We start from the raw sequence: 13,892 nt of genomic DNA on the forward strand, positions 1-13,892 counted from the left end.
TTCAGTATGCTTAAATCTACCCAAACAACAGGGAGCAGTAACTTAGCAGAAAAGGAGAAAAAATCATGAAAATCCTGTAAAAACTTAAGATAGCTGCTCCCAGTGATTTACCCATATGAGGAGTATCTAATTATCGTATTGCACCGATCAGCCATAACATGACCACCTGCCTAAAATTGCATAGGTCTCCCTTTTGCCAGCCCTGGGACAGCCCTGACCCGCGGAGGTATGGACTCCACTAGGCCTCTGAAAGTGTGCTGTGGTATCTGGCACCAAGACATTAGCAGCAGATCCTTTAAGTCCTGTATGTGACGAGGTGGGGCCTCCATGGATGCATCCTGGTGCCATGTGTTGTCGAGGTAAGCAAGGCACACCGCCATCCAGATGATGTAAAAGAAAACGTGATTCATCTGATCAGGCCACCTTCTTCCACTGCTATGTGGTCCAGTTCATATGCTCGCGTGCCCATCCTAGATGCTGTCGGCAGTGGACAGAAGTCAGCATGGGCTGACTGGCATGTGGCTACGCACTGCATTGTGTGTTCTGACACCTTTTTATCAGAACCAGCATTAACTTTTTCATCAATGTGAGCTACAGTAGCTCGACTGTTTGATTTCACCACACGGGCCAGCCTTTGCCCCCCACATGCATCAATGAGCCTTGGCCGCCCATGACCCTGGCTATTTTTAATAGGTTCTTATCACTGCAGACTGGGAAAACCCCACAAGAGTTTTGGAGGTGCTCTGACTCAGTCAGCTAGCCATCACAATTTGGCCCATTTTTCACTTCACCTGTCAGTGGTCATAATGTTATGGATGATTGGTGTATGGTTAGTGTACTCAACTGCAAAGTATAATATTAAGGAAAAGTATAAAACATGCTTTTAAATTTGAACATTAGTAAACACCATACCCTTTAACTGGATGCATCCAGTTTAGTCTAAATAAGTCAGCTCCACTGTGAAGTTAATATTCAGTTGTGCCCTGCTAAATGCATTTCCATAAGTAGCACATCTGTTGTATAGCAGAAATAATTCAATAAGGTAAATATTTAATTTCAACTGTCCACATTAAACAATTATTTATTTATATATTTGATGTTCAGCAAAATATAACTCCAGGAGCATTTAGTCAGGTTCTGAATTTCCTATGAAAGTGGTGTATCCACAATGCCCTATGAAGATTAAAAAACAGCAGCAATTATGGATTCTTGGTTCCTGTGCATCATTTCCTGATCTTTAAAACTTTTCATATCACAGTTACATTTGTTTTAGAACTTCTTCAATTCTAAAAAGACATGAAGCTTTGCAGAAGACTTAGGTGTTTCAAATGTGCCTGAAGGTTGAAAGTGGATATTGAGTATTATGTTTGCCTATGCTCTATGCAATGGAATTTTTTTCTCTTGAACATGATCTATTGCTGCAGACCAGAAATGATAAGAGCTTAAAAAGGTCCAAAGGCAACATATCAATGACAAAAGTTGGTCTCTGAAAGGAAATCCCATGGCACTCTTAAAGGTATCGCTATTACTGCAAGATCTGCTTTGAAATAAGATTTTATTTTGCACCTTTCCTCTTGATTCAAAACAATATATTAATTTACTTTGTGACTGAAGACACCGTTTAAACACATTATTCTGGTTTAAGTTTACACATAGCAACACAGTACTCATAATGCATAATGGTAGGGAACATTGTAGAAACCAAGACTAACAGAAAGTTAACATTTTAAAACACAGATGTTTTAACTATAAGGTGCCACGGTAAAAGACATTACATAACAAACCTAAAAGAGTATAAGAATTACCAGTTCTCCAACAATTAAAACCATTTGTATGTGAAAAGGCAAAGAATCTTAATTTATTCTTTAGTTTTGTATGAACGTATGCAATTCAAAAGCTGTACAACACGATATAATATAAATTATCCTGAATGCAGTGACTCTGATAGGCTTAATTTCCTTTAAACTAATTCTGAATAATGTACAGTTTAGGAAAATGGGATATATATACTGGCTAAGTGTTAGGTATAGTTTTTTTGTTGCTGCATTTAATGGAGTTATACTCACTGCAAACCCAACCACAGTACTTCAAATGAGAAATGCTCATGTCAGGTTCACCTTATCAAGAGACACAAATATAAAAGGGGATACGTGTTAATGTTTAACAGAGGACTGACATGCTTGCAGTCAACATTCCTATACTGTAAAAGTAAAACAGGTAATTATATAGTATCAGAGTAATCAACCTTTATAAAGGTCCACCATTTTGTACAACAATCGGAAGATTGTGGATTAAGCAGAATAACTTTTCATAATATTTGGCCAGTTTTATTAAGAGTGTTTATTTAGCAATCAATTTAGAAGCCTCAACAAGAGATGGAACTAAATATATTTATCAATTATGGTACAAAGAGCTAGATTTGGGGGATAATAGTAATAATTAAGTTTGTTATACCTAGAATCAGAATTACTCCAGCTTGCATGTCATGGTAAGCAATGTAAAAAATGTTTTTGTTTTTTTTTTAAAAAAACACATCACTTTCACACTAGAAGGTTGAGTGGTCATTAAAATGATTGGGCAGATAATGGATAAGGTCCACATTTTATACTTTGTCATGTTCCAATATGTTCATGAGAACCGTGTATATATCTTTTAGGCTATCTAACTAAGTAGCTGTTTTAATGAAGAAAACATTAGGCTGCAGTAGTGAACGCTAATCCATAAATGAGTCGCCACTGCTATTCCAGTTTTGAAACTGTTGGGGCAATTTTATGGTATTATTTTTAGTTTGCAAGGAGGACATCCCTAATCAAAGTTACTGGATCCCCCACATGCAACATATTATCCCAATTACATTATATTCATATTTATCAATTATATTTTTGTATTTTATCATCCCCTTTGTTTTCTGCTGTTTCCAGGTTTCGGGAGGAAAAAATAACAGGAAAACTCAATGTCTTCACTACTTCCTCTTTTCATTTTGAGCCCAAAATTAAACTGTCTATGCACTAAAAAACGGTATAATGTTTAAAGTATTATACCCCATGTAAAGAGCTTCAAAAAGGGGTGACATTAGACAGTTAACATGTTACCTATATGCACTGGTGAACCCATAAAGACTCCATTTTGTAACTGCTGTGACACAGATACCAAGGCAAGCTCTAAAATGGATGCATTCTGTTCAGACTGCAACTCTGTTATGATCCAGGCTACTTTAACCTTCAGTCCATGATTCAACAGAGTGAACAACGCTGCCTTTTAATTGGTAGGTGTAGATTATTTTGGTTGGCATCAGCCTCTCCAATATATGTGAGATACATCAAGACCATGCACATTCTACAAATGAGACCGTTCATCAAATCAACTAAATGTAAGTTGAAGAGCCTACTGATGGGCAGTCACATTCCTTAGTGTAATAATCCACTTTAATTTACTCAGTTTGAGGCACATGGTACCCAAGCAAGCCAACAGTTACACTCAACTAAATGGCATCATAAACAAATATGTACACGAATAACTCCTGCTGTGATAGGTTGGCAGGTCAGAACCCAAAATTATATGGTTAAAAGTCCAGTGGCATCTATGATCTTAAGGCTTGATCTCCAGCATCTACTAGTATTTATTGAAATCCCACAGCAAACACAAGAATGTTTTGATATCACTAGGTAAAATGGCTATGCCAGGGCATCATCGGTAGTATTAAGAACCAGTCGTTTTGCATCTCTTTTGGCTCTTCATAAAATAGGGAGCATGTATCTGCTGCTAGAATATCCTCAAAAGATTGGCATTGAAAGGACAGGGTACTTTTCAAATATATCATCAAAAACATTCTGTAATAGATGGGGTTTCTAAGTCAGAAATTTAAATACTTGAACCCTTAGTGGCTTGTGTGGTCCATATGTCCTTAAGTTAAACTTTTTTGTATAAAACCAGAAGTAATGGAAGTTATATATTACATTGTTAGTGGTGTCATGGTTTTATAGAATTATGAAATATAAGGCCACACCTATTGGTTGCCAGACATGAGTGCATTACGCACCATAGTTTCATCATTACGCTAAAATGCTCGGCACATTCAAGTCTATCATGATCCTTAAATTTAAAAAAAATACATGGTAAACTGGAAATAAACCTCATTACAAGGACACAGTAAGAACTGCCTGCATGAATTACATTCCCCGTTTTTTAGTTTTGCAGAGGTCTATAATTTCCTAAAAATGCTGGAGGCCTACGATGCAGGCATCCTAATACAGAAGAACGTTATAGAGTTTAACTTCTTAGATTCTAGCACCAACACATATCATGTTTTGCCTTCTTTTGGATGAAAAGCAAGAAGGATTGAGTAGAAATCAATGGTCTTTTTTCAACCTAAATTACTGTTATGATTCGACAGTATAATAAACATACAAAAATGGTTGTATTGTAACCTCTACATTTTTAAGCAAGTCCATTTTCTTCTGATGAAGGTTGCTCAATACTACATGGCAAACAAGTTCCAATAAGGCAAAAATTATGATATGGTCAACCTCATATCAAATGGATGTTTGCACATAATGATGTTCCTTGAAAGGAATCTGAACATGTTGCAACAAAAAAGTATTAGCTTAAAAAAAGTAATAAAATAATTCCTAAAAACATTTTCTCTGGTTAGGTGAGACAAGTTACAATGTATTCCAAGAGTAAGAAGCTGATTAAAACCAATCCTGTTGAACATTAAGAATTTCTGGTAATCCACTAGGATGAAAAATATCCATATTGCTGGTGCCAGTCACTGTTTCAGCTTTGTCTACTTTGAAGGCTGCTCTCCTCCATTTTCTGGTGGAGATACAGCATGACATGGCTTACCTGACTCAGATCTGTTTCTCTACAACAACTACTGTAGCCACTTCCTCTTAAATTATGTTTCTTGAAACCACAGAAAAAAAATAGTGATGGAAGTCCCCTCACCCACACAGCTTGTCAATTCTTAACAAAATACAATATTAAACGTATCTTGTCATTTAAAAATTTAGAATGGCTTTTACATGATCAGTAGAGCAATAAACAATGAAGAGAAGAAAGGTTACCAGACAATGTTTGGACTGTATATGAGCTGAAGGAGCTTTGTGCAGTAGAGCCTGGACACAAAACAAACCAGACCTTCTGCAAATGGAGGGCAGAGAGATAAAGACAGGAGTGGAAAACATGGGCAGATCTTGTCTTTATGAACATGTGCTTTAACTTTTTAGGACTTAATGAAAGTGAACATGGAAAACTGGTGATGGGTTCCCATCTCTTCGTTATTTTAATTACAGCAGACCGTGTACAATGGCTTCTCTTCTACTACTCTAAGCTGCCCCTTCAGAAATACCAGCCTGAAGCAGCGAGACAACCCAACCCCCTTCCCTCCCTCCTAGACAAGAGATTCCGACCCAGAATTCAACCTTCCATGTCAACTCAGCTCAGGAGGGAGGGGGTGCCATGAGACCTCCTAATAGGCAATGGGGGGGATCCAACCCAAGCAGCTGATAGAAAGAGGTCACCCTATTGCATTGGTCGTGAAGCCAGTGAAATCTAATGTTTAATTCCTCCCCCTCAGTGCATGTCGCCATCCCCAGCAAGTAATCAAACTCCACACATGCAAACATCACCTCTCAAGTCTCAAATGTCTTCTTTTTACATATTCCCGGCTTCCTTTTAATCTCCACCACTTGGGGGTGCTTGGGCTGAGGAGGGGGTCAATTAATTAATTCATTAATTAGCCGCTCTTCTCCTCCTCCTCCACCCAGTACCATATCCACCACCTCCTTTCTTCTTCAGACAGCAAGCCAAAGAACCCTTCCAACCTTCCACTCAACATTCATGTAGAAAAATCCAACCACAACCCACTGACCATAGGAACATTTTTTTGAACGTAGATGAAAACCGAGATAGGAATATTAACATGCAAACAATAGCTATTATGGGAGATGACTACCATGCAAGAACTTACTGGGCGCTCCGGACGCAGCTGCTCCAGCCTCTTGTTGTCCTGTTCCTTCAGAACGCGCTGCTTCCAATTTTGATTCTCTTGTATGTGTAGATGTATGGGGACTTTAAGGTGGGGTTCTCTCTTCTGGTGCCAAAACACACAGGGGATGGTGGATCTGCTTGAAGTTGTTTGTTGGGTCTCGTGTTCCTGCCAGTCTCAGCAATGGAGGATCGCCATCTTCCCTGCTTTTTTCCACCTCCTCCTCTCTCTCTTTCACTGGCTGCTGCTGCTTCTCTGCAGCTGCAGATGACCTGAAAGATCCGTCTCTCTCACTGAATGTATGTGTATGTGTCTCTCCCTCTCTCTCTCTCTCCTTGAATAATGAGCAACCAGAAGGGAGAGGGGAGAGAGCGAGAGAAGACAATCTCTACCACACAAAACGCGAGAGCACCAGGGGGTGCGCGAAGCCTTCCTAACAGCTACAACGTGTAGACTATACAATACAAAGCCCATATGCTCCTAGAGAAAGCCAGACAAAGCTTCAGGCATGGCAACAAGGACAACTGCGTGCTATCGTCAGTCTAGTGGTTGACCAGGAGATACGACTAAGACCAAAAGTTAATGCTAAAGCATGCAACCTGACCCCACTTGAACAATGCCAGGAGGTGGAGCAAGAGAAGGAAGAGAGGTTCTTGTGGAAAGTTGATGGCTTCACAATCCTCGTGGTTGCTTGTTTTGGCCAAATATATGTCTTTATGAAGAAGCCTCTTGAAAATTAGCTCCACCAAGAGTTTGTTTCCAGTTATGAGGTTGTCATGTCACATGCAAATGAACGCATTGTAGTTTATCAAAGCAAAACACACAGTCAACAAAGCTGGGCTGTGAAGAGGAAACCTCCCACTGGTGGTTTGTTGAAGCCGCCACCAAACCAGATCTACCAGATGTTTTTTTTTCCCTTCTAGCTTATTCTTTTGTTGGAAATAGTTGCCTGTTGTGTCTTCTGACACGTATTTTGAAGTCTTCTCCTGGAGGCTGAGCTTACTCTACGTTTAATGTCTTCATGATCTAGCTGAAGAACCTTACTTTTGAGGTTTCCTCAACAATACCTCTATATTTTGTATTGAAAAAAACTATTTAAGATAATTAGCCAAGTTTATCATCAGCTATGGATTCTTGTATAGATTATTTAAACCATAAATCAACTTATTCTCTAAACAAAGTGTCACTCGTGTGGTTGTATGAAGCACTTATTTTTTTATTTCATACAATGTACCCAAATTGTAAATGAACCAACCAGAAAACCACATTTTAGCTTTTTAATGTCCATATGCTCACAATTAGTCCTTGTTGAGTATCATCATATGGGATAAAGTTTGGTCTTGTCTCATCCCATATCTTAATGATATTAGATTAATAGACTCCAAGGCTAAGTAATGCACACTTGTTTGTGTCACATACTTACTTTATTACAGTTACTTCATGGTTTAGCTACATATATGTGACAAGTAGATTTTACTTGTAATAATGTTCTGATACGGTGTAGTTAATGGAAATGCTAATTATTTACTAGGCTTCACAGATTTCGTTTAAACTTTTAAAGTTTTTTCTGTGGAAATCCTTAAACACATCCTTAAACACATTTAGCGGAGAACTGTTCTTTATTGTTGACTTTAAAATCTTGTGAGGACATTTATATTGGACATGGACAATTAAGGTCATGGTAATGATGTGGCCTTATTGTAGTGTTCTGCTTATACCTGTCTGTATTGGTTGGCTGAAAGGTTGGGAGGCGTTCTTTGTCAAGTATTATACTGACAAAGTTGAAGACCTTCACACAAATTTGAAACTCTTTATTGCTCCAGTCTCTACTACTTAAGTTGATAAGCCATTTCATGTATAACGTGTATTTCTAGTAAATGAATAATTTTCATGTTTTTAATCAGCATGACACAACAGAATATTGGACATAGCATATATCCACACCAATATATTTATAGTATAATACGTGACTACTATGTTCAAGTACACCTACTGTGTTTGCATGTCTTGCCATCTCAAGTAACATATGTATTCTGGTTCCTTGCTTTAGAGTAAAGGAAGTTAACACTGTAGATATTTAGATTTCAGTGTGAGAGCTGGTCACCTAAAATTGTATAATTTATTGAATGAAACGAATACACATCTATTGGTGTACTAAAACGTTATTACAGCTAAAACATTCTAAAAATGTTTTCTTGTTTCCTTCATAAATTGTTGCCATGTGTTCTCCAAGCAAGACACACACCCAGCCATCCATGTGATGTAAAACAAAACATGATTCATCAGACCAGTCTACCTTCTTCCATTGCTCCGTGGTCCAGTTCTTATGCTCACGTGCCCATTGTAGGCACTTTCAGCAGTGGACAGGGGTCAGCATGGGCACCCTGACCCAGCCCGATACACAACAAACTGCAATGCACTGTGTGTTTTGACACTTTTCTATAAGAACCAGCATTAACTTATTTAGCGATTTGAGCTAAAGTAGCTCATCTGTTTGACCACATGGGCCAGCCCGCCCCCACCACCACATGCATCAATGAGCCTTGGCCAACCATGATCCTGTCACCAGTTCACCTCTTTTCTATCTTTTGACCACTTTTGATAGGTATTGACCACTGCAGGCCCAGAACACACCCCACCAAGAGCTGATGTTTTGGAGATGCTCTGACCCAGTAATCCAGCCATCACAAAGCCGCTCAGATCCTTATGCTTGCCCATTTTTCCTGCTTCTAACTCATCAACTTTGAGGAAGAAATGTCCACTTGCTGCCTAATATATCCCACCCACTGACAGGTGGTGTATTTGTGATCCTGGAACTGGCTTTGGAAGAGTTTCCATTCACTGTGTATTCTGTTATTGAGATTGTTGAGTGTGATTTACAAAACATCATTCCTGGCTCTGACCTATTTGTGTCTTGCAATGGGCCACACAAACCCAGGAGCTAATGTTACCCCTTGCCAAGACCATTGTTAACATAGTTTAATCAGTGAGCTTTTTCCTCTCCCATTCATTTATACCAGTAAGGAGGTCAGAGACACTCTATTGTCTTAGGGAGCCCCCTAAACAATCAGTGCATATTATAGTACTTTGTAAGTATATTACGTGCTATATGAAGTCCTAATCCTTCTCCCTATGTACTTTCATTAGTCAGAGAGTCAAGCTGGGTGATTGACACTGATTAGCCAAACAGTTCTCCTGCGCAGAGATTACTGAGCCTCAGGGCAAGGGACAAATGCACTTGCAAGGGGGGTATCATGTTAATTTTGAAGGAGCTATCATATGCATTAATGTGCATACGATGGCTGAAGTGTCCCTTTAAAGCCACAAGTTTCCTACCAGCTCTCAGTTTAGTATTTTTTTAGCATAGAGAAGAATAGACTTATGGGTCTGTTAAAGAAACTGTGTTCAGGTGAGTTGAACATGTTACCTCCTTGATATCCTTTTGTATCATGTAGGGCAAACCTCAGTAAGTTTCTCTTGTAACTGGTGTATAATGCAGGGGAAGTGCACTGGGGTTTGCCCTTCAATATGTATAATCCTATCTTCATTGGTGTATTTTGGTCAGGTGCTGCCCTACAAGGTGATCTCTTCAAGTAGCTCACTGAGTAAAGTGTGTAACAAAAAGGAACTTGGCCTCCAGTTGTTATTTGGCAGAGGAGCTAAGACCCTGCCCCCCCCAGACTGCGGACCTATTAAGACATGTTCAAATGTCCTTCAGAGTCCTTATTTAGAGAATAAACATCTATACAAAATTACTAATGTGCAGCTAACTGAAAATAAAAAAAAACTTTATTAAAAAGAAAACCGCACTTTATAAAACATATTTTGTATCAAACACAAGAAATATTTTTTTGGAGTACCCCTTTAAATCACCATGGAAGCAGTAAAGGACTTTGACATTGAACTGTCATCATTTGTTTGCTTGTGAGAAATCCTTCTCTAATAAGCCTGAAGGTTTTGTGTCTTTAAAACTGATGAGGTCCTATAGGCTGCCAGGGACAGACATCTTCCTGAACTTGGCAGATATGTCTAAGCTGTGACAACAGTCCTGTCCATCCTGGACATGTAGACATTCTGGACATATGAATCATGACACTGTGAAGCATCTACAACATGACATGTTTAACTACCCTGGGCTTTTTCTGTTTTCTAGATAATGTTCTATTTAAGACTAACCATGTCAGTTGGCTCTCATTTGTTATAGCTTCTTCCTCTTTCCCACTGACCTGCAGAATTAACACCACTTCCTCTTTAAAAGAAGACTCCAAAACAGTATGCTCTTTGTCTCAAGATTGATGATCCGAGTAAATTTAGTAGAGAAGGCATGTGGAAGTTACATAACGTATAATTTTACTGCAGTAGTTTGACCAAATGCAATACAGGTTATACAGCTGAAAATGTGCATTTGCTTATCTAGTAGTCATTTCTAATCTTTTCAGTCAAAAATACATCATCATCAAAGCTTTGGGTTGCCAAGTTTTGTTTTTATATGACTATACTCATGAGTGTCATATATTTAGTAGTTACACCATTTGCAACTTGAACACCACTTGACTTTCCTGTGGTAATTCTAGGCAAAGTTAATCTTTTACAAGGCGTGGTGTTTATGCATACCTGAGGGAAAGAAAGCGAAAAAGGGGAGGTAGAAGGAGCATTATGTAGACATTAGGCACTCTAGAGAGGAGGAGGGGTAAAGTGAATTCAACAGAAGAAAACAAGGGAGGGAAAGAAGAGGAGGCAAAGTTAGAAAGATTAACTTATGTGGGCTTCAACAGGTCAACGTTCTGGTCGAGAATAAAAGAGAGACCTAGCTAGAGAAACTTGAAGAAATAGTTAAAGCTGTGATTTAAGATGTTTTGAAGAGAAGTTGGTAAAGTAAAAGTAAATGCAAGGTCAAGCAGGGTATAGTTTCTAGAAGGAAAGCTGTCTCTACCCAGGAAGATAGTAGAGTTCGTGAATAGCATAACGTATAATCAGATTTGTCTGTATGTCAATGTAGAAAACCTTTAACGTTGAAGCAGCGTTGGTTAACTGCATGCCCTCACTCTAGCTTTTCCAATGTGACATTGAGAATAGTTAACTGTTTTGATTGCCTTGAAATTATGTTACAATTAAAGTGTACAAACTTTGATTCCTGTTTTCTTCATTATTATTTGAAATTTCAGCATTTGCAAAGATAAGGTGAATTGTGACTCGCTGTGCTATCAAAGTCTTAAAAAACTGTTTTGATAGAATTTGAAATTGTCTACTTTTCGTAGACGTTTTTTAAAGAGTGATTCATAATTTTGCACTGCAGTGTTTTGGTGGACTATATACAGGCCTAACAGATTTCTGGTAAACCACACAAGACATGTTACTTAAGTAGCACTGTTACTTAAATAGCAAGTCAACTTTTTAATCCCATCTGTTGGAATCAGTTGCTAATCAAGTCCAACACTTCACATGCTCACTAACCACAGTTTTGGTTGTGCCCAGGAGTATAATCCCACCCTTGTGTCACCCAGATCCATTGGGTGTTTATTCCCTTTGCCCTGTACCTGTCCGGGTTTTAGCCGTAATTCTCTGGAACTGTTTTGTCGGCTAGGATCCGCAGGAGAGCCTGCTGGACATTTTAACCCTAAATATCTCGGATGCCCCTGGCCCCACCAGAGCGCTCTTTTGCACAAATATACCACTTGTGGTGGGGCTCAGACGAGGGGTGGTTGGGAGAGGAAGCACTTTGGGATCACCCCGAAAACAATGATTTAGGGTTATATGCTCATTGCTGTGCTTGGTGGCCTGATTGTGGTGCCGGGCTGTCTGGGCAGGGTATTGTTTGTGGTGATGGGATTATCTCCTTGTCTGATAGAGTTTGTCTCTAAGGCTGTGTGTTTTCACAATAAAGTGTTCTTTATTTTTCACCTCAACATGAGTTCTGTCTGATGCTTGGGGTGGGCTGCTATAATCACTTACTGTCCCTGTCAGGACAGTACATGCACTGCATCAGCTAGATTTCGGTCGGCTACAGCACCAGTATGACTCCATTCCGACAAAGTCCTGCTTCATCTCTCTACTGCTAGTTCTGTCTAGCACTGGGAGGGTTAATCACCGAATTCTCAGAAGCGGGAATACAGAAGTGGGATGCTTCCTTGCTACTGGGACATCCCAACCACCACCAGAACCTTGTCACAGTGAATGGAGCAGCACTACAGCAGCTTAAAAAGGAACACCTTAAAGGAACTGCTGGAAGCCAGAGGAAAGATGACAAGTAAAAAATAACTTTGATCGCTGAATTGATGGAAGGAGACCGAAGTAGCCTTGCCCTATCCGGTAATGGAAATCTCAGAAATCAAACGGGGGATACAGTGGCGCTTAGCCCTCCTGAGACCCAAACCCCGCAAGAGATTGTCACCAAGTTGATCAGCGAAACCATGTAGCTGAGGATGGGGGAAATACAGTAAATGAGCAACAGCCCATCCGCCGTATAAAACTACCTTACAACGCCATTCCAAAGTTTGACGACACCAGGGACGAGATCGACTGCTATCTTCAGGTCTTCGAAAGACAGTGTGGATAAGAAAGAGTCGAGAAGACCAGCTAGGTCACAATCCTGGTGAGTAGATTATTAGGGAGGACACTCGAAGTGTATGAGGCTCTCCCAGAAGAGGACAATTCTAACTACAGGAGAGGGAAGCCCGATACAGCATCACACCAGAAGCCCATCTGTAAAAATCCCGAGATTTACACTGGCAAGAAGGAGAGCCTTTTACGGAGTGGGTGCATCGCATGTCTCGGGTTGCTGAAGGATGGTTGAATGGGTGCCAGGTGGCTACAGTAGCGGATGTGCTTCAGATCATCTTTTGGAACAATTCTATGATCTGGCTCCTGCAGCACTACAAGAGTGGGTAAGAGACCAACAGCCCCTCACAGTAGATCGAACAGCTGTTCTGGCAGATGAGTATGTGGACTTTAGGAGGTCAGTACAACCGGAGCCCCGATGTCCTACCTGCTACATACCGCCCCCTGTCAGAGCCTCACCACCTTCAGCACCTCGCACAGTGTTTCGCCCACCAGTTACACTGCGTACCCCAACCACCCCAGAGGCCTGAGCCTATAGTGGTTGATGCTTCACCTGTCACCAGGTGGGGCATATGCAGAAAGACTGCCGCTACACTGCCACCCAGCGACCCAGGACCTACGAAACCCTGGGAGCACACAAAGCCACTGCACATTGTATTGACGATACAAGACCCCCTGTGGACTGAGGCTGGGCCAAAGAGAAGTTTGGGTTTCTACATGAAGCTGATCCAGTACAAGCAGCAGCCCAGGATAAACGGCACCATCACCGCCAGTGATGGTGTTGTTTACTGGATTAATGGATCACGACCAACCCAAGGATTACAGGACACCAGAGCTACTATCACTCTGGTCCAGCTACAGATTGTCTCCACGGCAGAGCAAACCGGCCACTCAGTCGCTGTCTGAGTGGCTGGAGGCAAAGTGTTGAAAATTCCTACTGCCCATGATCACTTGGATTGGGGTGCTGGAGCTTGTGATGTGGTAGTGGAGGTAATGCAAAATTTGCCTGCAGAGGTGCTGCTAGGAAATGATTTGGGCCACGTGACCTCTGCCCATCATGTGGATGTATCCTCGGAAAATTCTGCAGCAATTACCCAGCAACAGGCAAGGAAATCGGAAAGGACCCTCGAGGACAAGACCCAAGCAAGTACTGATGCCCCAGAACCGAGCCCCGACTGTATTCCAGATTTCCCTACCCCCTCCTGGCCATCCCCAACCAGCTTTGCTCAGGAGACCCTGTCCGATCCGACCTTACGAACGTACCGGGAAAGGGCAGGGATGGACCCCATAGGGTTAGGGAAGAAAAGAGTGGAGTTGTAGAAGGGGTTACTTCTCTGTTCTGACG

At 40.7% G+C, this 13,892-nt stretch overlaps 1 protein-coding gene across 5 annotated transcripts in view; it reads right to left on the reverse strand.

The window, feature by feature from the left end:
• Positions 1-6,491, reverse strand: part of ZNF462 (zinc finger protein 462) — a 39,070-nt gene extending 32,579 nt beyond the window's left edge. For 4 of the 5 annotated variants that reach the window (XM_053465864.1, XM_053465865.1, XM_053465863.1 and 1 more), the window contains exon 1: positions 5,972-6,487. The gene's annotated coding sequence lies outside the window, so the exon portion shown is untranslated. Of the gene's footprint in view, positions 1-5,971 lie in introns of all 5 variants that reach the window. The other variant, XM_053465866.1, reaches the window with a different exon arrangement.
• Positions 6,492-13,892: the final 7,401 nt, after the last annotated feature.

This window comes from Spea bombifrons, chromosome 1, assembly GCF_027358695.1.
Source record: "Spea bombifrons isolate aSpeBom1 chromosome 1, aSpeBom1.2.pri, whole genome shotgun sequence".
Taxonomy (NCBI): domain Eukaryota; kingdom Metazoa; phylum Chordata; class Amphibia; order Anura; family Pelobatidae; genus Spea; species Spea bombifrons.